This window comes from Peromyscus californicus, unplaced genomic scaffold, assembly GCF_007827085.1.
Source record: "Peromyscus californicus insignis strain IS unplaced genomic scaffold, ASM782708v3 Scaffold_12__1_contigs__length_115047231, whole genome shotgun sequence".
Taxonomy (NCBI): Eukaryota; Metazoa; Chordata; class Mammalia; order Rodentia; family Cricetidae; genus Peromyscus; species Peromyscus californicus.
The window spans coordinates 17174996-17195772 of NW_026294413.1; positions in this window are offsets into that span (position 1 = coordinate 17174996).

Consider the following 20777-nt stretch of genomic DNA (forward strand, 5'->3'; position numbering starts at 1 on the left):
TCTCCCTAGAGCCTGTAGCAGGAATCTTAAAAACTTCTTATTCATAAAATCAAACCTGAGACAGGTATTGGGGTGAACACTGGATGATCAGAGAAACAGAACAAGCCACAGCTAACCTCACCTGGCCAACTTCTCAGCTGATCTTGTTTCCTCAGACTGGAAGTCTTTGTGTTCTCATATCCGAATGGCTCTCAGCTGAACTGTGCTGCTCAAAACCTAAAAGCTTAACCAGCCAAATGCTTCTAGTTTCTGGTCCTCACGCCTTATATACCTTTCTGCCTTCTACCACCACTCCCTGGGATTATAGGCTCGCTTTCTGAGATTAAAGGCATGTGTCACCATGCCTGGCCGTTTCCAATGTGGCCTTGAAGTCACAGAGATCCAAAGGGATTTCTGTCTCTGGAATGCTAGGATTAAAGGTGTGAGTGCCACCCTTTTCTAGCCTTTGTATCTAGTGGCTGTCTGTTCTCTGACCCCAGATAAATTTATTAGGGTGCACAATATTTTGGGGAACACAATACCACCACAAGAGCCTATGAACTCCTCAACCATAGGTATGTGTTCAGGTTTCCAGTACCAGACATGGATTTCCTTCTGTGGATCAGGTTTCAAATACAGTAAGGTACCAGTTGATTAGATCACGACACTCATGACACTGATGCACTCCTGAGCACATCCTGTCTGGCAGGCAAGTCAGTTCACTATCACAACTTGCAGAGTCTAGCCCTGTGTAAAACCATTGATACCTTTCTTCTCACAGCAACTCATATTATAGACTGTTAGGCAGCTGGTCCTTTGGTAGTCCCAATGCAATTTAAAACTAAAGCTGGCTTTGGAGTTGGAGCATGGCTCTCTCCTTCTCCAAATCCAAGCATGTTTGTTAAGAGAAATAAAAAATCTCTGTCTTGTATGAGAAGAGCCATCTGGTATGGGATAGAAGAAAACCAAAATCTAAGGCCTACTATATTATCACTAATCTCATATCCCTCAGATTTATTTTGACTCTTTATAACTTTTCTTAAGGTATAAATACTATCTCAAAATTTCAACTTTCTGTTTTGATATCAATGTTATTATAGAGTACTAACTAACGTGAACCTTAGGGTTCATGTAGCTTCCTGTGTGTGATTTCAGGTTTGAGTCTGACGAACAATATTTAGGAATCTAATATTTAGGAATTAAGCCTGTGTATCCCAGAGGTGTTTAATAAATTATTGCCATTTAACCTCCCTAAGACTGCCAGGATACAACATGTAATATGTTTAAATTTTCCACAGTGAATAATGGACATTCCTAACAGTGACCTTTGAAACATCCAAAGGAGGATGGGTCCCAATAATGACAATATCACCTGGATTGTAATAATGCCACTAAACTGAGAAACACCACCCAAAGATCAGCTTTGTACTACAAACTGCTCAGGACAACTTCAACAGGTAGTTACGATAGTTGAGCCTATTATACTACTCCAGCCAGGACCTCAGATAGCCTTGCATTGCCCTGTAACACCAGACTAGACAACTGGACTCCCCAGGACTTGACCATTATCTCTATTTCCCCCAAAAGATGCCAGTGTCCCATGTCAACAGGAAACAGTCTGAAAAGCATGATGCCCACATTCACAGGAGGTGTGGTGGGTGGTTTTTAGTTATTCAGCGGATTATAGATGTTTGTTATAGGTCACGGTCAAGAAAATACTAGTCAAGGAGGTTATATATTGGGGATCTCTTTTTGAAAAGAAAAAACAGGAGATATCGGTATGGGAAAAATAAGAAAAAAAAAGGGTAGATTATTGAATCCAACCGAATCACAAAAGGAACTTTATCTAAAAAAATTTTACATTGGTAAGAAATTTTATATATTGATACAAATTTAAGGTTATTTTTGTTATTCTATATATTTGTTTCTACTCCAGTTTAAGATATTTTTGTATATTGATACAAATTTAAAATTAATTTTGTAATACTGTACATATGTTTCTATTTTTGCTGAAGATATTATATCTATGTAGCTTGTACTTATACAGATAGTTTAATTTTGCCATGTGAAGTTTTAGTACTTGAAAGCTATTTAGGATAATAAAGAAATAAAAGTTAGTAGTCACCCATAACTATCAAACTTATATTCATGTTAATTGTCTTTTCAAGGTCATATAAAGATTTATTTTAGTTAGATAGGCATCATATTTTAGATAGATAGGTGATCTTCAAACACTTCAAAGACCTACAAAATATGGTATTTAAAATGTTTTAATAATATAGGCTTTTCTTGACGTGAGATATGTCTACTCCTGGTAGCACTTATCTTCAAAAAAGGAATGATGGTCATTGAAGAAAATCCATATGAATTTTGGTTTATTTTTTATAGTGTTTTTATTTTGTAATTAACTTAATTTCACATATCAGCCATGGATTCCCCATTCCTCACTCCTCCCAGTCCCAGCCCTTACCCCCAATCCATCACCCACCCCCACCTCCTCCAAGGCAAGGTCTCCCCTGGGGAGTCATCCCAGCCTGGCAGACTCAGCCAAGGCAGGTCCAGTCCCCTCCTCCCTACACCAAGGCTGAGCAAAGTGTCTCAGCATAGGCCCCAGGCTCCAAAAAGTCAGCCCATATACCAAGGACAGGTCCTGGCTCCACTGCCTGGGGGACTCCCAAAGAGTTCAAGCTAATCAACTGTCTCACTTATCCAGATGGCCTGGTCCTGTACCATGGAGATTCCTCAGCCATTGGTTCATAGTTCATGTGTTTCCACTAGTTTGGCTATTTGTCCCTGTGCTTCCTCCAACCATGGTCTCAACATCTCTCGCTCATACAGTCCCTACCCTCTCACTGATTGGATTCTAGGAGCTCCACCTGGGGCTTGGCCATGGATCTCTGAATCTGCTTCCATCAGACACTGGATGAGAGTTCTATCATGACAGCCAGAGTGTTCAGCCATCCGATCACCAGAGCAGGTCACCAATGACATCATGAGGTTTGCAGGCAAATGGATGGAACTAGAAAAAAATCATCCTGAGTGAGGTAACCCAGACTCAGAAAGACAAACATGGTATGTACTCACTCATAAGTGGATACTAGATGTAAAGCAAAGGATAACCAGACTATAACTCACAACTACAGGGAGGCTCCCTAGTAAAGAGAACCCTAAGAAAGACACAGGTATCGTTCAATGACAGAGAAATGGATGAGTTCTACATGAGCAAACTGGGGGTGGGGAAGGTAATGGAGGGCAAGAGTCAGGGTTGCCAGGCGGTGGTGGCACACGCCTTTAATCCCAGCACTCAGGAGACAGAGGCAGGCGGATCTCTGTGAGTTCGCGGCCAGCCTGGTCTCCAAAGAGAGTTCCAGGAAAGGCACAAAGCTACACAGAGAAACCCTGTCTTGAAAAAAAAAAAAAGAGTCAGGGGAAAGAGAGCTTAGGGGAGAAGGAGGTCCCAGCTGGATCAGGAGTAGTGTGGGAGAATGGAGAGGGAGATACCATGATGAATGAAGACTCCAGGGGAATAGGAAGAAGCAGAGTGCTAGAGAGGTTTCCAGAAATCCACAAAGATACCTCCACTGTAGACTACTGGCAATGGTCGAGAGAGTGCCTGAATTTTGGTTTCTTGATGGCAAAAACTAGCCACTTGGATAAAGAAATTGTCCTTGCCTCAGTTGCTGATAGTATACTGTCCAAACTGGTCCAGCAGAACACAAAAGAAAACAACTACCAAACTTTACCAAGACAAGATAGGATAATCCTTCAAAAGTCCTTGCTTCTCAAAAGTGTCTGTCAGATATACTAGTCCTGTAGGCCAAAGTTGGATGCTCCAATGTTACAGAAGAACTTCGGTGACTTTCCAAGCAGCTAGCAGTTTCTGGTTTATGTCATCTCTTAATTTTGGAAGTCGCGTGTTGTGCATTTCCTGTTTACTCAGGTAATATTATATCCTTCTCAGGTCTTTGATAGGGTTGAATACTAAATAGTTACAGTTACAGTTCTCCCTAATTATGGTAGGAAGCAAATGAGGCATGAAACTCTCAACTCTTCAGGAGAGTACAGCTGATGCAATATTTTCTCAATTTTGCCAAACACAAGTAGACTGGATATTGTAACTGTAATTCTTGTTCAATAACTGCTTTTGTGGAATATAATTTTATTATGTCAAAGTTAATACCTTCTCTCTTAAAAAAGAAGCTGACTGTCCAATAGCTGGACAAGTAGAGGTTAGGTGGGACTTGAAGAAAAGAAAGCATGAGGAGAAGAGTGCTGTGGGATGGTCTGTATGTCAAATGTGTTGCTGATTGGTCAATGAATAAATCACTGATTGGTCAGTGGCCAGGCAGGAAGTATAGGCGGGACTAACAGAGAGGAGACGAGAGAGAACAGGAAGCTGGAAAAGGGAGACTCTGCCAGCCGCCATCAGGACAAGGAAGATGTAAAGTACCGGTAAGCCACAAGCCACGTGGCAAGGTATAGATTAATAGAAATGGATTAATTTAAGCTGTAAGAACAGTTAGCAAGAAGCCTGCCACGGCCATACAGTTTGTAACCAATATAAGTCTCTGTGTTTACTTGATCGGGTCTGAGCGGCTTGGGACTGGCAGGTGAGGGAGATTTGTCCTGACTGTGGGCCAGGCAGGAAAACTCTAGCAACAAATGGCGCCCAACGTGGGGCAAGAGTTTCCACCTAAAAACTGAGAAAAAAGATTCTAAAACGGAGCTAAAAACAGCTTCCTAATTGTGTCTCTCAAATGAGCCGCAGCTGCCGGTTTGAGCTACTGGCGGGTTCCTAGTGTGCGTGCGTGCTCGACCTGCAGTATGGCAGGAATGAGGCCTCTGCAAGTGGCATATTAAGCTGTGTGGTGGATTTAGCCTTTGATAGTACAAAACAAAAAAAGAGTATTTTGGGCTACACGCTGCTTGGATAAAAGCATAGACCCACGATAGCTCCCAGAGCTGGCGGTAAAGTACCACGCCATGTTGGGAAGCTGAGGTGGGCGGAGCCAGCAGCCACAGCTGCTGCAGCTTAAAGCAATACATTCACAATAAGACAGATTCAGATGTAATAGTTTAGAATGTGTGTAAAACATACGTAGGCTTAAAAAAGACAAAAAAGGTGATATATACAGTATAGAAACAAATACATGGTTTTAAAAAATAAAGTCTTTAAAGAGACAGTAAAATTAATATAAAAAATAAGCCATGTAGAGATGACTATTACACAGAGAGTCTGGATTGTGTTGTCTTTGGGATTCTTAACTACAGAGAGATATTTGATTGTAAAGGAAGCTGAGTTAAACCAGTATAGGAAGCTGAGTTAAACCAGTATGTATATTTTAAAGATACTTTGACTTCAAAATTTGGATGTAAGGATATGTTGCTTTGGAAAAGAGTCTCTTTTGTTTCCACAGAAAGCCAGAGGCTATGGATTTGTTCCAGATTAAGACACATCAGGTTTGACCAGCCAAGACCCCCTGAAAGGTCTCCGATGACACCATGGCCCAGATGATCCAACATCCAGGACGGTTTCAAGGCAACTGGCTCAGACGATACAGCCTCACGGACTACTCCATGATCCTAAAATTTTCTTTGTTTCCCCAGAAGATACAGCGCCCCCCTCCAGCAGGAAGTAGTAAGAGAAACTACGCCCAAATACCCAAATATACCAAGTTGACTTTGGAGATGTGTAAAGGTTAAAACCTTCCTTTTTAAGAAAAGAAAAGGGGAAGTGCTGTGGGATGGTCTGTATGTCAAATGTGTTGCTGATTGGTCAATGAATAAATCACTGATTGGTCAGTGGCCAGGCAGGAAGTATAGGCGGGACTAACAGAGAGGAGACGAGAGAGAACAGGAAGCTGGAAAAGGGAGACTCTGCCAGCCGCCATCAGGACAAGGAAGATGTAAAGTACCGGTAAGCCACAAGCCACGTGGCAAGGTATAGATTAATAGAAATGGATTAATTTAAGCTGTAGGAACAGTTAGCAAGAAGCCTGCCACAGCCATACAGTTTGTAACCAATATAAGTCTCTGTGTTTACTTGATCGGGTTTGAGCGGCTTGGGACTGGCAGGTGAGGGAGATTTGTCCTGACTGTGGGCCAGGCAGGAAAACTCTAGCAACAGAAGAGGAGGTGTATCATAGAATTATGAGGAAACGAGAGAGAAGCAATATGAACATGACAAGTTGAAAGAAGATACAGCAATATGGCAGAGGGTATATAAGAAATATGGGTTAATTTAAAATGTAAGAGCTAGCTAATAGCCAGACTGAGCTATATACCAAGCATTTATAATTAAAAATAAGTCTCTGAATAGTTATTTGTGAGTGACTGCTAAGACAAAGATAAACTCCACCTACATATATTGCACCCTGCAAAATGAGAAAAACTGGTAAACAGGGATAGAGATTACTTGGTCAATTCAAGATTCTTTATGACCTGCAGTTAAAGTGTGTGTGTGTGTGTGTGTGTGTGTGTGTGTTTCATTTGTGCATGCAGTTTAAGAAGATAATTCAATTTCTTATGCATTTTTAAAAACACATATTAACTATTTTAGTGCTGATCTAATTATATTTTGTTTCTATGAAGCAATTCTCCTTCACCAAACTCTGTTTTTTCAAAAATTACAAAAGAACTTTTATGAAGTAATAAAATTTCCCCAAATTTCCTACTTTTGTAAATATAATTTTGAGTTGTGTTTCTATTTTATATTCTTTTGCAATAGTAAAAACTCTAATTGTTTAAAGATAGGAGTATTTTCTGTAATTATTTCTTTTAAAAAATGGCTATTGAATAAAATCAGAAAACAAATTTTATACACAAAGAGGAAATACCCCTTTTCACTTTCTTGGGGAAATCAATCATTTATAGCCTGCTTGTTCAAATTCCTCTGTATAAAATATGCTGCATTTACCTTGTATTCAAGAGAACTAACTTATTAAGCTAAATATTGAATATTAATTAGTGAAAATGGTGATAATAATTAAAATACCCATGTGTAAAAATATCAAATTTTCAAAAATCACATGGAAAATCAAATAATCAGCAATCTTGACTCATTCTCCAAGCTAAAATTTTATTCACTACACATGGGAAAATTATAATATTAAGACTTTAAATAATTTCAATGTGAAGTTAGCTATTCCTGAGCATGTCAAATTCTTTGATTATAAATTACACACAGAAATATAAGAACATGAGAGCCTCATCCTTTAAGAGACCTTAGGAATATAATGTCTGCAGGGGTAAGTTCTGCTGTAGACAAGGATAATTTATAGTACTTTTGATTCATATAGATCTATAAAAATATTTCAAGTAATTCAAAAGCATGAGTTACAGACACTGACTTGTAAATATCATTCAGATTATCATATGTCCAGCAAGCAATTTTTCTAGTAAAGAATCAAAAGATGTTTGGAATTTACTCAAATGATTGATTTTGATGTATGGGGTACTTAACACGACTTGAATATAAAAGTTGTATTATGCTAATATTTAAATAATGGGAAGAAGAATTTAAAACAATAAATTCCATGCATTTAAAAATTTCAAGTATAATACATCAATTTTTTTTTCTTCTGAGGTAATAACTTGAATAGGTAGACTGATATCTTTTTTGCACATATATTTTGTGTATAAATTGAAAAACATATTGTGTCTTGTTTTACATAGCCCAAGCAATAAAATTTATATAAACATAACTTTCAGAATTCAAACTTTTCTGCTACATGTTATTTGAGTTGCACTGCAAATTGAAAAAATACTGCCTATAAATGACTACTGTGTTTAAACACTTAAGATACATGTAATATGTACTTGTAAAATACAAGTAAGATTAATTTATCATTATATATATTATTATAGAAATAAATGCTTCTTATAACCTATATCTATGACATGAGTTTAATAAGTCAATTTTATGGTTATTGGGAGTTTGTGATATTTGGAAAGTATTAGGTCAAGTAATTGATTACTAGACCGGAATTGGCAATAAGAAATATCAATGATAAAATATATAGTTTTATATAGACTCTACTGATTTGCCATTTTATTAGTCACTTCTGCCATTTTCTTCTATTGTTCCTCAAGTAGCTTGTTCTAGTACTGAAAATGTGATGGTAAATAGTTATAATATTCCACATATTTAATAAATAGAAAAAAATTAATTAATTACTTAGAATCTTAAGTATTTTTTTCATATAATTATAACAAATTAAAAATATAGTTGTCCTGAAAGATTACTCCAATGCAAGTATCCTGAGAGAGTGAACTCAGTCACTTGAAATAAAGAAGTGAGAAACACTGTGTTCAGATAACTTATTCCAAACCCTTTTTTCAAACAAAATGTGCACCTGTGACACATGTCACCTCATTTGACAAGGAAAGGAATTTAGAAGACGGCGTTGTACGTTATATTTCAGTCCTACATTATTATTGCTTTTGATAAAACTCATGCTACAGATGTTAAGAATTTTAATATGTATTATCCATTTTAGATAAAAGTTGCTATATTTGGTAAGTAAAAGTAATATTAGCAGTCACAAATTGTGAGCATTCAGAGTAGGCCATGGGAGGAAAAGAAATGTTTCACTTTAACTTCACTCTGATAAAAAATAATTTGTCAGAAAATGTAAATTGAACATTTTATTCGCAAAGTAAGTCAATCAAAAAATAATGGATTCAGAGTTGTTAAAATATTTTATATAATGCTGACTAAAACTTGAAAACCTGTGCATATTTTTATCTTAAAAAATGTCAAAGTAAGTGATGTGTGATTTCCATTTTGCCACACAATGCACCTTTTGAATTTCTACTGAGATAAATGACTAGCAAACTCGTTTCATTTTGTGTACTGTACATTTTCTAAAAATATTTTTTCATCGTATTTGGCTGTAATTCCCTTTTTGTCTCCTCTTCTGCATAGATTACTGAGCCCCGAATGGAGGGCTTTCATGAAGACTTCCATATGGACTGAGTTTTCCAAAACCTCACATTCTCTGTAGTGGAGAGGATGTGGGAGAATTTGGGGGAGGGGAAATGTCTGGTCAGAATATATTGTTTGAAAATAATTCTTTTGAATATAAAAATCACACAAATGCTGGGGAAGGGAAAATGTTACTGTAAAATATGCTTGAGATACAACAAACTGTAATTAAAGACTTCTATGTAATGTGTTTTGACAGAGATATGTAATTGAAGTCCTCATGTAACAGAAAGACACCTCACACTGAATCAGGTGCTGTATTAGTATCTATTGCTCTGGTAAAACACCATGACCAAGGAAACTTACAGAAGGAAGAGTACAATTTGGCTTCTAGCTCCAGAGTGTGAAGAGTCTGTCATGTCTGGGAAGAATAGAAGTGGGCATGACTAGTGATGAGAACAGGGAGCTAAGGGCTCCCATCCTTCACAATAAGGTGAAAGCAGCAATAGATAACTGGATTTAGGGCAAATCTAAGTAACTTAATTATATATATGGATGAATGTGCAGTGTTAGACAGTCTCAGCAGCAGAAGTGAGGGAGTGGAGATTTTATATATATATATAATGTGTGTGTGTGTGTGTGTGTGTGTGTGTGTGTGTGTGTGTGTGTGTGTGTGTGTATGTGTGTGGGTGTGTGTGTTTATCTGCCAGATGTACCTCCTAAACACATTGCAAAGTACCACCAACTAGGAATCAAAGGTTAAATGCCTTAGACTCTGGGGACATTTCTCATTCATGCCACCATGTATTTCATATTATTTGCTAATATGACAATGGAGATCAGTTCTATTCTGCATCTCTCCTAAACTTGAAGCTTCCATTGAACAAACACAATTTTGTTTGTTTATTTATTTAATTATTTTGTATTCTGAGAAAGGACATTTCTATGTAGTTTTCCTGGCATTAAATTTGCTATTTTCTTGATTCAGTTTCCCAAGCATTGTGATTATAGACTTTTCCTAGCATATGTTGCTGTGGACATATGCACCATAGCCATTATCATAACAATTTTAATAGTTTTGAGAAAAATATTATACTGGTTATTTAATAATAGTTCATCATTTTACATTTTTCACTACCTTAGCCTCAGTTTATTTTTTATACAGGGATATATTTTCATTGATTATCAAAAATTATGTGAATATCAAAAATCAGAATTGATAATTTTTGAAAACAGTAACTTTTAAGGTGACTTCTAAAATTTATCCCGTTAAATTCCCCATTTTCACAGACAAAGAAACAATATTTAAATCTGAAGAAAGAGAACATAGAAGTGATAAAGGAAGCTTTTAGAGACAAACATGATTTTCTCAATAATCTTTTTCTAAATTTCCTGTTAAAGAATTAAATATTTTAATAAAAAGGTTGTTTTATAAGTTCATCAATCCAGGGCTAAAACACATCTTTCTATATATTAATTTTACAATAGTTATTACATTTTGTGGGTTTTAATAATTTTAATTTCATTAAGAAAATCAATGGTACTCTCTAGGGTCTGATAGTTGTAACTGTACAATACTTAAGTTTTATAAGTTTTATAATAAATGCATTACTAGGTCACCCAATATACAAAACTAAGAGTATTTATTCATTTGTTTCTGGTGACTTGACTATTTCCAGAAGTTATTGGCATTATTTTATTTCAATATTCAAATGACAAGAAATGGACCCTGGAAAGTATAAAATAAACTTTGAAAGAACAAATATTCCTTCTCTCTCACACAAGACCATGTTGAATATGGATAATGGTCCTTTTTTCCATAATGATATATGAAATATTTGGTTTTGTTTATTATGCATCAAAAAGTGAAGCATTGTTAAAGTCTTGCTTTTAACTTTGGTCATATTCTTCAAGTCAATACTCATTTTATTATATAATTTTCCATTTAACCGTCTATTTATTTTCCTTTTAGAATCTGATCATTAAAAATTCATTCAAATCACCTTAATTTATTTAAATTTGTTATGTATAAATGACTATGTTAGGATTCCACATTAGAACCACTCTTATAAGAACAAAACATAGTGATCAGAGTGATTGTCAGAGTCTCTTAGGGTCATATCAGCTGCAGGGGAAACAATGAAGACAGGCTTTTCAGGCTGAGAAAACCTCTGCTGGGATGTGTGTCTTCGGTTCTCTTGAGTGATTGAATTAATGAGTGGATATCATAGCTGAGTACTTTAGAAAAATTGTTTTTAGGCTTTCAGAGGTAGTAGGTCTTTCTGAACAAAGATGTTGACTGAAGAACAAACCTTGGATATGAAGAATACCTGAAACTTAAAAGCCCCCCAAAACAATGGCCCATATGGTTATATTTAAGAGCAGATACAATTTGATGTTGATTAGGCTTCTATTTTATATACCATCAACTTCCCTTGAAGCTAATGATCAGGTAAAGTAGGAATTTCCTCTGATTCCAAGGAAAAATGGATAAAATTAGGTTAACTGAGTTTCTCTTCCTATATGCTAGTGAGACTGTTACCTACACATTTCTTTTTAAATGCCATGACTCCTATATACAGGTAGCCTACCTTGGTATTTCTCAAACAGTCATTCCATAGGAGAAGAACTATAGCTGAAGAGAAATACTATGCCATTGCTGAAAATAATAATAATAATCTGCTTCAGTTCAAATATTTTCTTTCCATTCCCAGTAGTACAAATACACACTAATATGAAAAAAAAAATGTGTTATAAGGAATTTAATCACAGGTTGTAAAATGAATGTGGATCCATATAATCATCTGCATAACAATAAAACATAAAATAATTACCAAGTTTAGAATGAAATTATGGTTACCAGATTAAAGAAGACAAATAGAAGGTGAAAGATTTTGGGTGTGTGTGAGTGGTTTTTGTTTTTTTGCTTGTTTGTTTTTCAAGACAGGTTTTCTCAGTGTAGCCCTGGCTGTTCTGGTACTCCCTCTGTAGACCAGGCTATCCTTAAACTCAGATATCTACTTGTCTCTGCCTCCTGAGTACTGGGATTAAAGGCCTATGCCACCACTTCCCAGGTGATTAAAGAAATTTCAAAGCAGAAGTTTCAAAGCAGAGCTTTCAATGCATGTGTAAACAGTGGTACACTGAATTCACTTTTTAAAATTTAAATGTGCTGTTCTTTGTAAGAACCCAAATTATTTCTTGATCTTCTTCTGTGGTATGTACCTCTTACTATAATCATAGATAAAATATTCATTCATACAAATAGAAATACCTGCATAAATACAATATGTTAACATATATTTTATATTTTCTATAAAAAAGAAAATAATTTATCAAATAAATCACATTATTTTATAAAACGCTTATAAGTGAGACTTGATATAGGAACTAAAAGGGAGAAATATTTTATTTTGTTATTTATAAATTTATTCATCAGAAATAAAATGATCTTGTAATACTTTCTTAAAAAATAATACAAAACATATTTAAAGTTGAAAATTACCCAGATTTTATATCTACTAAGCGTTTACATTTTCTTATAAAATAGAGTATAAACATTGGAAAAGCATGAGTAAATAAATAAATCTAACTGAATATTTGATAGAGTCAAATCTCTGTTTCATTTTGTTAGTAAGAAAGAATTCAAATATATATTCCATAAATTTTTCTATAAATCTATCTACTGTAAAAGAAACAGAATTATAGCTCAGAAGGTATTTAAGTGGATGGAAAAAAAGATTTCCAGTGTTTAAGACATGCAATTGTTAAGTATATCTCTACTTACATCATCAATAGTGAATACATTAATTCCTTTTCTAAAACCAGAATAAATATGTAAATTACAAAAAAGCAAAATAATTTTTAAAATTTACTTATTCCCAGTATTATTTCTTCTTTCATTGTGATTAATACCATGCCTGTCAACTAGATGCGAAAGTACTCAAACCAAAGAATAATTTTCACTTTTCCTTTGAGACAGTCCAGTCCACATACCAAAGTATCAATCAATGATGTAGAACCATCCAGATGAATCAGCCTATGAAATACTGTTTTCTGTTTTCTACTTTACAAATTCTTTTCTCATTCCTGCTTTGTACATTGCATATAGAATATCTTGGGATTAAAGAATAACCCTGACAATGAGTTAGGACTTTTTTTTTCATTCCAATACCTTGTTTGGGCCATAATTTTATAATATAGCAAAACTGGATATGATACTTCTTCCCAGCATCTTCTGGTACAATTTATCTTGAACACTGAGCATGTCTGTAATTGACACAGTTTCAGAATCTGTCCCCTGCTGATGTAGTTTCTTTCCTCATTCTGCAAGAAGTGGGTGGCATTGCTATGTCATTGATTATATTCAATTTGCAGATTGATTTTAGTAGTATGAACGAATTACCAGTATTAATTATTCCAGAGCATAAACATATGCTAGCATTACAGAATTAGAAAATACTGAGAGACCACCCAATGCTAATGGTAATCTGCTGAATTTTTATTTGAGTTGTAACTGTCCTTTATTTGGGACTGAGTCCCAACTAAATAGGGAGGGCTACCATTAAAGGCAAAGACCACAAATTACTTTTATAGACCTGTGCTTCCACAGATGTGAGAGAACATCCTGGGTCTTTTGCATTCCTGAAATTCCTTGTATTGCCTTAGCCTCAAGTTGCTCAGAAGGCTGATCATTATTTTTCCATGTATTTGTATTATTGCCAAACTATTTTCATTATAATTTGTGATTTCTTGTAGAGATCTTTTATATGCTTTGTTGAATTTATTTGTAAGTTTATTGTGGTTTTGCTTTACTTTTTGTTGTTCATCCATTTAGGCATTTGACCTGTTTGAGAATTTTTTCTTGTTTTCTTTTTGTAGCTATTATTCATTTTGAAAATAATTCCAATATTTTTCCCTACAAAACACTATGTTGTATATAAAAAGCAAGAGGCTGAGGCAGGATGATTGTCTTGATTTTAAGGCCAGCTATCAAAAGAAAAGATTTCAAGTACTGTGTGAATGATAAACTAATTCAGTATAGTTAAAAAGTACTTCTGTGTAGCGAAAGTTGTAAGTTTAGTTGTAGAGTGATTTATTGCAGTCCACAAGGCATGGGCTAAATACCTAGTACTGATGTAAAAGAATAAAGATAAAGAAAGAAAAGTGAATGAAAGGGAAAGAATGGGAAGAAATACAATTCAAAATATAAAAACTTTAAAACAAGTAGCATTTGTGTAAAATAATGGGTAGCTAAAAAATAAAAGATAACATCTCCATTAGAATATATATAATAAAAATGAGAATATTGAAATCAAATCCAGGTGAGTGAATTCGAGTGACTGTGAGAGCTAAAATTATATTTTAACTTTAATTACTGTGCCTGAGAGATCCTTCAAACAAAAATAACTATGCTGTAAATCCCTTGCACACGGACAGAGACTTTCTGAAATGCTGGATGCTATATTGTATATGTAAAATAACAAGCCACATGTTTTTACTCCCCTCAAAAAGTTAGTTTGGCCCAACAGCACTGGATCTTCTTGATCATAGATAAGCAGGAGATACATAGCCTGGAAATATGTCAAGATGTATGTTTACCCACAATTTATGTAGACAAAAGGTATGCAGGCAAGAAGTATGTCAGGAGATGTTTTTGCCCAGGATTGGACTTGGTGGAAAATAAGTAACCTTATGGGTCTGCTTTTATAAAGCTCTGCAAAAGTGTGATTTATCACCATTTTCTGGGAACCCCAGAATGGATCTGGCCAGAGTCCATCATCCCAGACAGTATTTAATTAAAGCTTGCTTCAAATTTGGCTCAAAATTATAGCAATGATCTTGTTTTCACCGAGTGGGATTGACATTTTCTGGAAGCCTCAGTGAAATTCAAAGCACTCACCCAAATCCTAAAGCCAGACCTTTGCTCTGGAATTCCAGGGTTGAGGCATGGCCTCAGAAGGTTCATTCTTTCATTCCTTGGGACAGAAAGAAGAGAACAAAGCAAAATAGCTAAAGAAAAAAGTATTGGTTTCATTTAATTGCATGAGACTTTTGATAAGATATAAACCTTATCTACAGATTTGAAAGTTTATTGGGTATAGTTAAAATATATAAAATCTGTGAAAAAAAAGTTAGCTTAAAAATCCTAACACAGGATTGATATCTAAAAATTTATTCATAGGTAATCTTTACAAAATCATGCGAAGTGCTCCATCTTGTGATATAAACAACATGTGGCTTAGCACCATTTTGGCTTCTGTCCTCCATCAGGATGGAAACCGCCATGTGGCTGGCAACCACCTTTGCTAGAGCTGGAGAGCATGGATGTCATGTGAATTCGTCACCATCACGATTAACAGTGACCACATGATGTGGACCCACAAAGGAGACAATAAAAGGTCTTCAAGACATTTCTGGTTAGGATAGATCTTTGTATGATAATTTGTGTACTGAAAGCAAGGTTTATGAAAGATTTTAAAACAATGCTTGTTTAATAAGGTACTAAAACTGCACCTTCATGTATTTACGTACAGGAATGTACTTTGCACTGACAGCCAAATTTTGTAATATCAGAGTCCCCCAGGTGGGGTTGATTTTAAAGATATGGAGTCATAGAGAAGGGTTGAGAGTTGCAAGTGTGTGGCAAGGCTGTAGTACCTAGAGTGAGCAAGGGGTCCTCTAGCACTTGTGGAGCTATTGGTGCCATGGGACAGTCACCAGAAAGATTAAGCACAACAAAATAGAGAAGGCTAGAATCTGAAAGGCAGGCTGTGTATGCTGCCCAGAGTCGGACCAGAGAGTTGACCCAGTTCCTTTGTGAAAGCCCAGAGGATTGTGTGTGAATTCCAGATACTGAGCATTGAATTATTTTGCACTATGTGAGGTTGGTTTTGTCTTGTTATGATTATAGATGTACCATGTTGTTTTTCTTGAAGTAAAACTTGAAGTACTTTTTTGGCATTGCAGGGACACACAGTTGAAATATTTTAAACTTCTTTAAGGGAAAATTTTATAGTTTTATGGAAAGGAAGAAGACAAGCTTTCACTATTTGCAGATGATATGATGGTATACATAATTGAACCCTAAAACAATTTTAAGTTAAATTAAATTTAAAACAGCTTTTTAAAATATTTAAATGTATAAAGTTATGGAAAATTTTATGTTTATAAAATGTTTTATATTAATATAACATCTTAAAATAAATAAATAAGAGGCTAAAAAGTTAAGCCCACAGCTATGAACACTAAACACTAACCACTGGAAACTAGGATATTCCTAGCCTATGATGCAGCAAGACAAACAATGACCTAAGTAGTCTGGCAAAGAGTTCAGAGCAGTGGTTCTCAACCTGTGGGTAGAAACCTTTCAAGGGTCATAAGACCCCCTTCACAGGAATAACCTGGGAAAGGCTGCTTGGTGAACATCTGCATTCGATTCATAACAGTGACAAAATTATAGTTGTGAAGTGGCAACAAGAATGATTTTTATGGTTAGTGACACCACAAAATAGGGAGCTGTGTTGAATGGTCACAGCATTAAGAACATTCAGAACCACTGGCTAAGAGAATGTCTCTCCTTACCTAAGGTCTATTCAGGCTTAAGAATGTATGTCTCCACCAGGCGGAGGTGGCACACACCTTTAATCTCAGTACTCGGGAGGCAAAGCCAGGCAGATCTCTTTGAGTTCAAGGCCAGCCTGTTTTACAGAGTGAGATTCAGGCCAGGCACCAAAACAACACAGAGTAACCCTGTCTTGAAAAAACAAAAACTAACTAATTAACTAACTAACTAACTAACTAAATAAATAAATAAATTAATAACTAACTAACTAACTAAACAAAAAAATACAAACAAACAAAAAAGAATGTATGTCTCATTTTCTAATCTTTGCTAAAGTTGCTGAGCTTTAGCTATTTTGATAAACTGACTCATATAAGAAACTGTTATATCTTGTAATGGTGCAGTATGAAAGGATCAGGAAAGTTGCCAGCCTCCTTATGGAATTTATTTATGACTAAAATTTCATTTTGATAATAAAAGTAATTCAATTTGGAAGTTGTTAATTTTTAAGAGTAAACCTAATGGGGATAAAGCTATAAAAGCCTAATATTAGAAAAGCTATAAACTTACTGTAAACTGTTAAAGATGACTAACACAAGAAAGTTGATGTTCAAACACCTTATAAATAATCAAATTTTTTAATGTGCTCAGAACTACTTGTAGTCATGCTAAGTATTACTGTAATTAATTACAGGAAAAAAGTTTTATTTGGCCTCCTATATATAATTTCAAGTTTACAACTAAAACAAACAAACAAACAAACAAAAAAAAAAACCCAAGGCAAGCCTATACAGTTAAGATACGCTTAATAGATACTGTTCTTCAAATTTGTCAGGGATCTGTTGATTACGGCATTTAAAAACCTTTAATGGAAAAAGCTTATTATGACAGACAGACCTTGTATACTAGTGGTAACTCCAAGTTTTCCAAAGAAGATGATGAGGCCTGGTAATTCCACCTGGATTATGGTAATGCTAACCACTAGGAAAAACTGCCGCAATGTCTTTCTTTTTGCAGTACCCTACCAAAACAAGATTCCCGAAAGTTGCTTGCATCCATCTACCATTTCTCAGGTACCATTATATTCCTTCTCAGGTCTTTGATGGGATTGAAGACTAGCAGTTATAGTTACAACTTAATATATATATATATATATAAGTTACAACTTATATATATATATATATAAGATAGAACATATCAAGTATTAGATTCAGGTTCTATACTTCTCTGGATTTTAGTATGTGTTTCTTGCTTGATATTGTTTGCATTGGTTGTAGTTCCATCTTATCTAGGTCATTATCCCTCATTATTCCTGGACTATATTTGATAACCATTCCTTTGTATATAGTCTTGTATTAGGTTAGAACCTTCTTATTTAGACAAAAAGGGGGAGATGTAGTGGGTAGCCATTCCAGCTTTGATTTGGAAGTTCCAACCCTCATTGAGACTTTGGCAACTGTCACGCCTACAAGGCGGGGCCAAGGGAGGCGCCTGGAGACCCAAGATCTGGATGGGCCAGCGCTCTCTCTGTTCCGGGACCCCTGAACGGTGGAGGTGGACCAAGCAGAGCTCCAGAGAACACCGCTGGACTGCGATACATCTTCCCCAGACCCCGTGACCTACCTATCCCTTAATTTGTAAGTTACGCCATTAAATAAATCTCCTTTTAACTACTTGGAGTGGCCTTAATAATTTCGCCAACTGGAAAGTTGGTTGCTACACTTTTCATAGAAAAGCAAAGGTTGGTCTCCCAAGTTCCTCCTCTAGAGGTCTCAGAATTTCTCTCAGACCTAAGTCTGGTGAGTGAAGACAGATGCTGCCTTGGGACCTCTGCCCTGAACAAAGCAATCGACACCTCAGGTGACTGTCTAGTTAATGGATAATCTCTGTCATTTAATTGATACGTAGGCCATTCGGATTATACTTCCCTCTATAATTTATCCTTCTCAAATCCCCGATGGCATTAATGGCAAGACCAACTGTAGCTTTGTCAGCTTAACAGCAGGATACAACCAGCTCCTTCCCCTAAGCCTGCAGCAACCTTGTCAGTTCATTTCATACATAAAAATCAGACCTTGCTTTTTCTAGATCTACTAGATCTCCTGTTGAGAAAAGCCAGAAAGGTTTGCTAATAGTATTCATATTAAAGAATGAACAGATTTCAGATGTAATTTTTCCTATTCCTTTATTTAAAAGAGTTTGCATTACAATGACTGTTCTCAGTAATCAGCCACTTTTGTCTTATGGTAAATAACTAGGTGGAAAAAAAGAAATTTTAAGTTTATGTAAGATCTGAGCATCTAAAAAAATGATTTCAGATATGTGAAAAATTGGAAATGTTTCTCCCCTGCCACAATGCCCAGTGTTATACTAAGATTTTAAATGTTCAGAGTTTTGACATTGATCAATGGTATTCTGACAAGCTAGTAAAGCACTGACTACTCCATTTGTTTTCCAGACACCTGTTAGCACTCTTTGTCCTTTCATCTGGGTCAGGTAACCAGATGCTTCTGATGAATGCCCGATTGCCTGAATCCCCTCCCAGCCTACGACTCTCAATCCAGACTCACTTGGCCCTGACAACCACCTTCTGGTTTCAGTAGGAAGTAGTCACAGAAGAGAGTACATCATCCCTTGTCCTCAACAGGCTGGAACACTAGGTCAAAAGGAAACTTCCTGACACAGCAGACAAAATGGCTACCTATATTGCTTATTAGCATATCAGGAAAGGTACTTGTCAAAACCAAATAGACCCAGAACTATTGACATGTAGATACATTGGCTGAAACAAATCTTTAATATAATAGGGCACTTGACCTGCTTTATAAAGAATAAGAATGTATTGTGTACCTTTAAGAGAAAATTGCTATTTCAATGCAAACCATTTATGAATCATTAAAAATAATCTGGCTGTATACACAAAACATTGCCAAAAACATGGGGGACCTGAGATTAAATAAATGACTGATCTCCATTCTCTTTTCCAGGTGCCTCCTAAATAGCTACCCTGATATCAGCCATCACAGGCCTTTGACATTTCTGATTCTGCTAATTACTGTTGGCACTTGCATCATTAATATCTTAATTTGATACATAAACTCCTATCCGGGTGCCACTAAATTTATGGCTATTAGGTCCCAATACAAACAGATATCCACCACAGAATCAAGGAATTGACTCAGGATACAACTTAAAGGGGGAACATGAGAACTAAAGTTATGTTTTAAGTTTTAGTTACTATACCTAAGAGATCCATAAAACAAAATACCTCTAAACTGTAAGCCCCTTGTACAGGGCAGATAATTTCTGAGATGTTGGAGGCTATTGTTAGTGAAAGATGACAAGCCATATGTTTTCCCTCCCCCAAACTCAACCACACTGGATGTGCTTAATCACATGAGCACAGGAGGTACATAGGTAGAAAATATGTCTGAATGTGTGCTTTCCCCTGATTTATGTAGGTGGGAGGTGTGCAGGCAGGAAGTATATCAGAACATGTACTTGTCCCTGATTGTTCCTGGTGGGAATTAAGTAACCTTATGGGTCTGCATCTATAAAGCTCTTCAAAATGTGACTCATCGCCATTTTCTGTGAACCCAGAATGAACCTGGCTAGAGTCCATTATCCTGGTCAATATTTAATTAAAGTTTACTTCAATTTAATTAAAGTTTGGCTCTAAATTGAGGTAGTGGTCATATTTTTGCCTGATGTGATTAACATGGCCAGTCTGTTTCTTTGTATGCAAATTAAAATATTTTCATACGCAGAGAGTATGGAAACAAGAATGAGGTCATTGTACTCATTTGTCGTAAGGATTAGGATGAGGCAGGGAACAACAAGCAGGGAAACAAAATCACAAATGGCATCACTTCTGTATTTTGACGGTCACTTTAGACACAGTAGCAGAGAGTTACAAATATAATGAAGAAGCACAACATATGTGGAAAAATTGGAAAGAAAAATGGATCCTTTTTTAGCCTCATTGAGAGCTTAATGCAGCTGCATATGTGCAATCAAATTTCAAATACAGAAATTGGATGCTAGCAGCACTCAAAGATCCACTCCATGCCCTTACAAGCAATTAGCCACCCTTATATCCAAATGCAGCCACTTTAATGAATCATGACTCTATTAATTAATTTTTTTCTAACCTTGAACTTCTTATGGAGATTTGTGCTTCTGAATTCTTGCTTAGCTTAACTTTCATTAATGTAGCTCAATGATAATTCTTAAAATTTTAGTTTAGTTTTCTCACTTTATTACCATTTTCAAGATGCCTTGGTTATTTCTAGCTTAAGGGATTGTCAT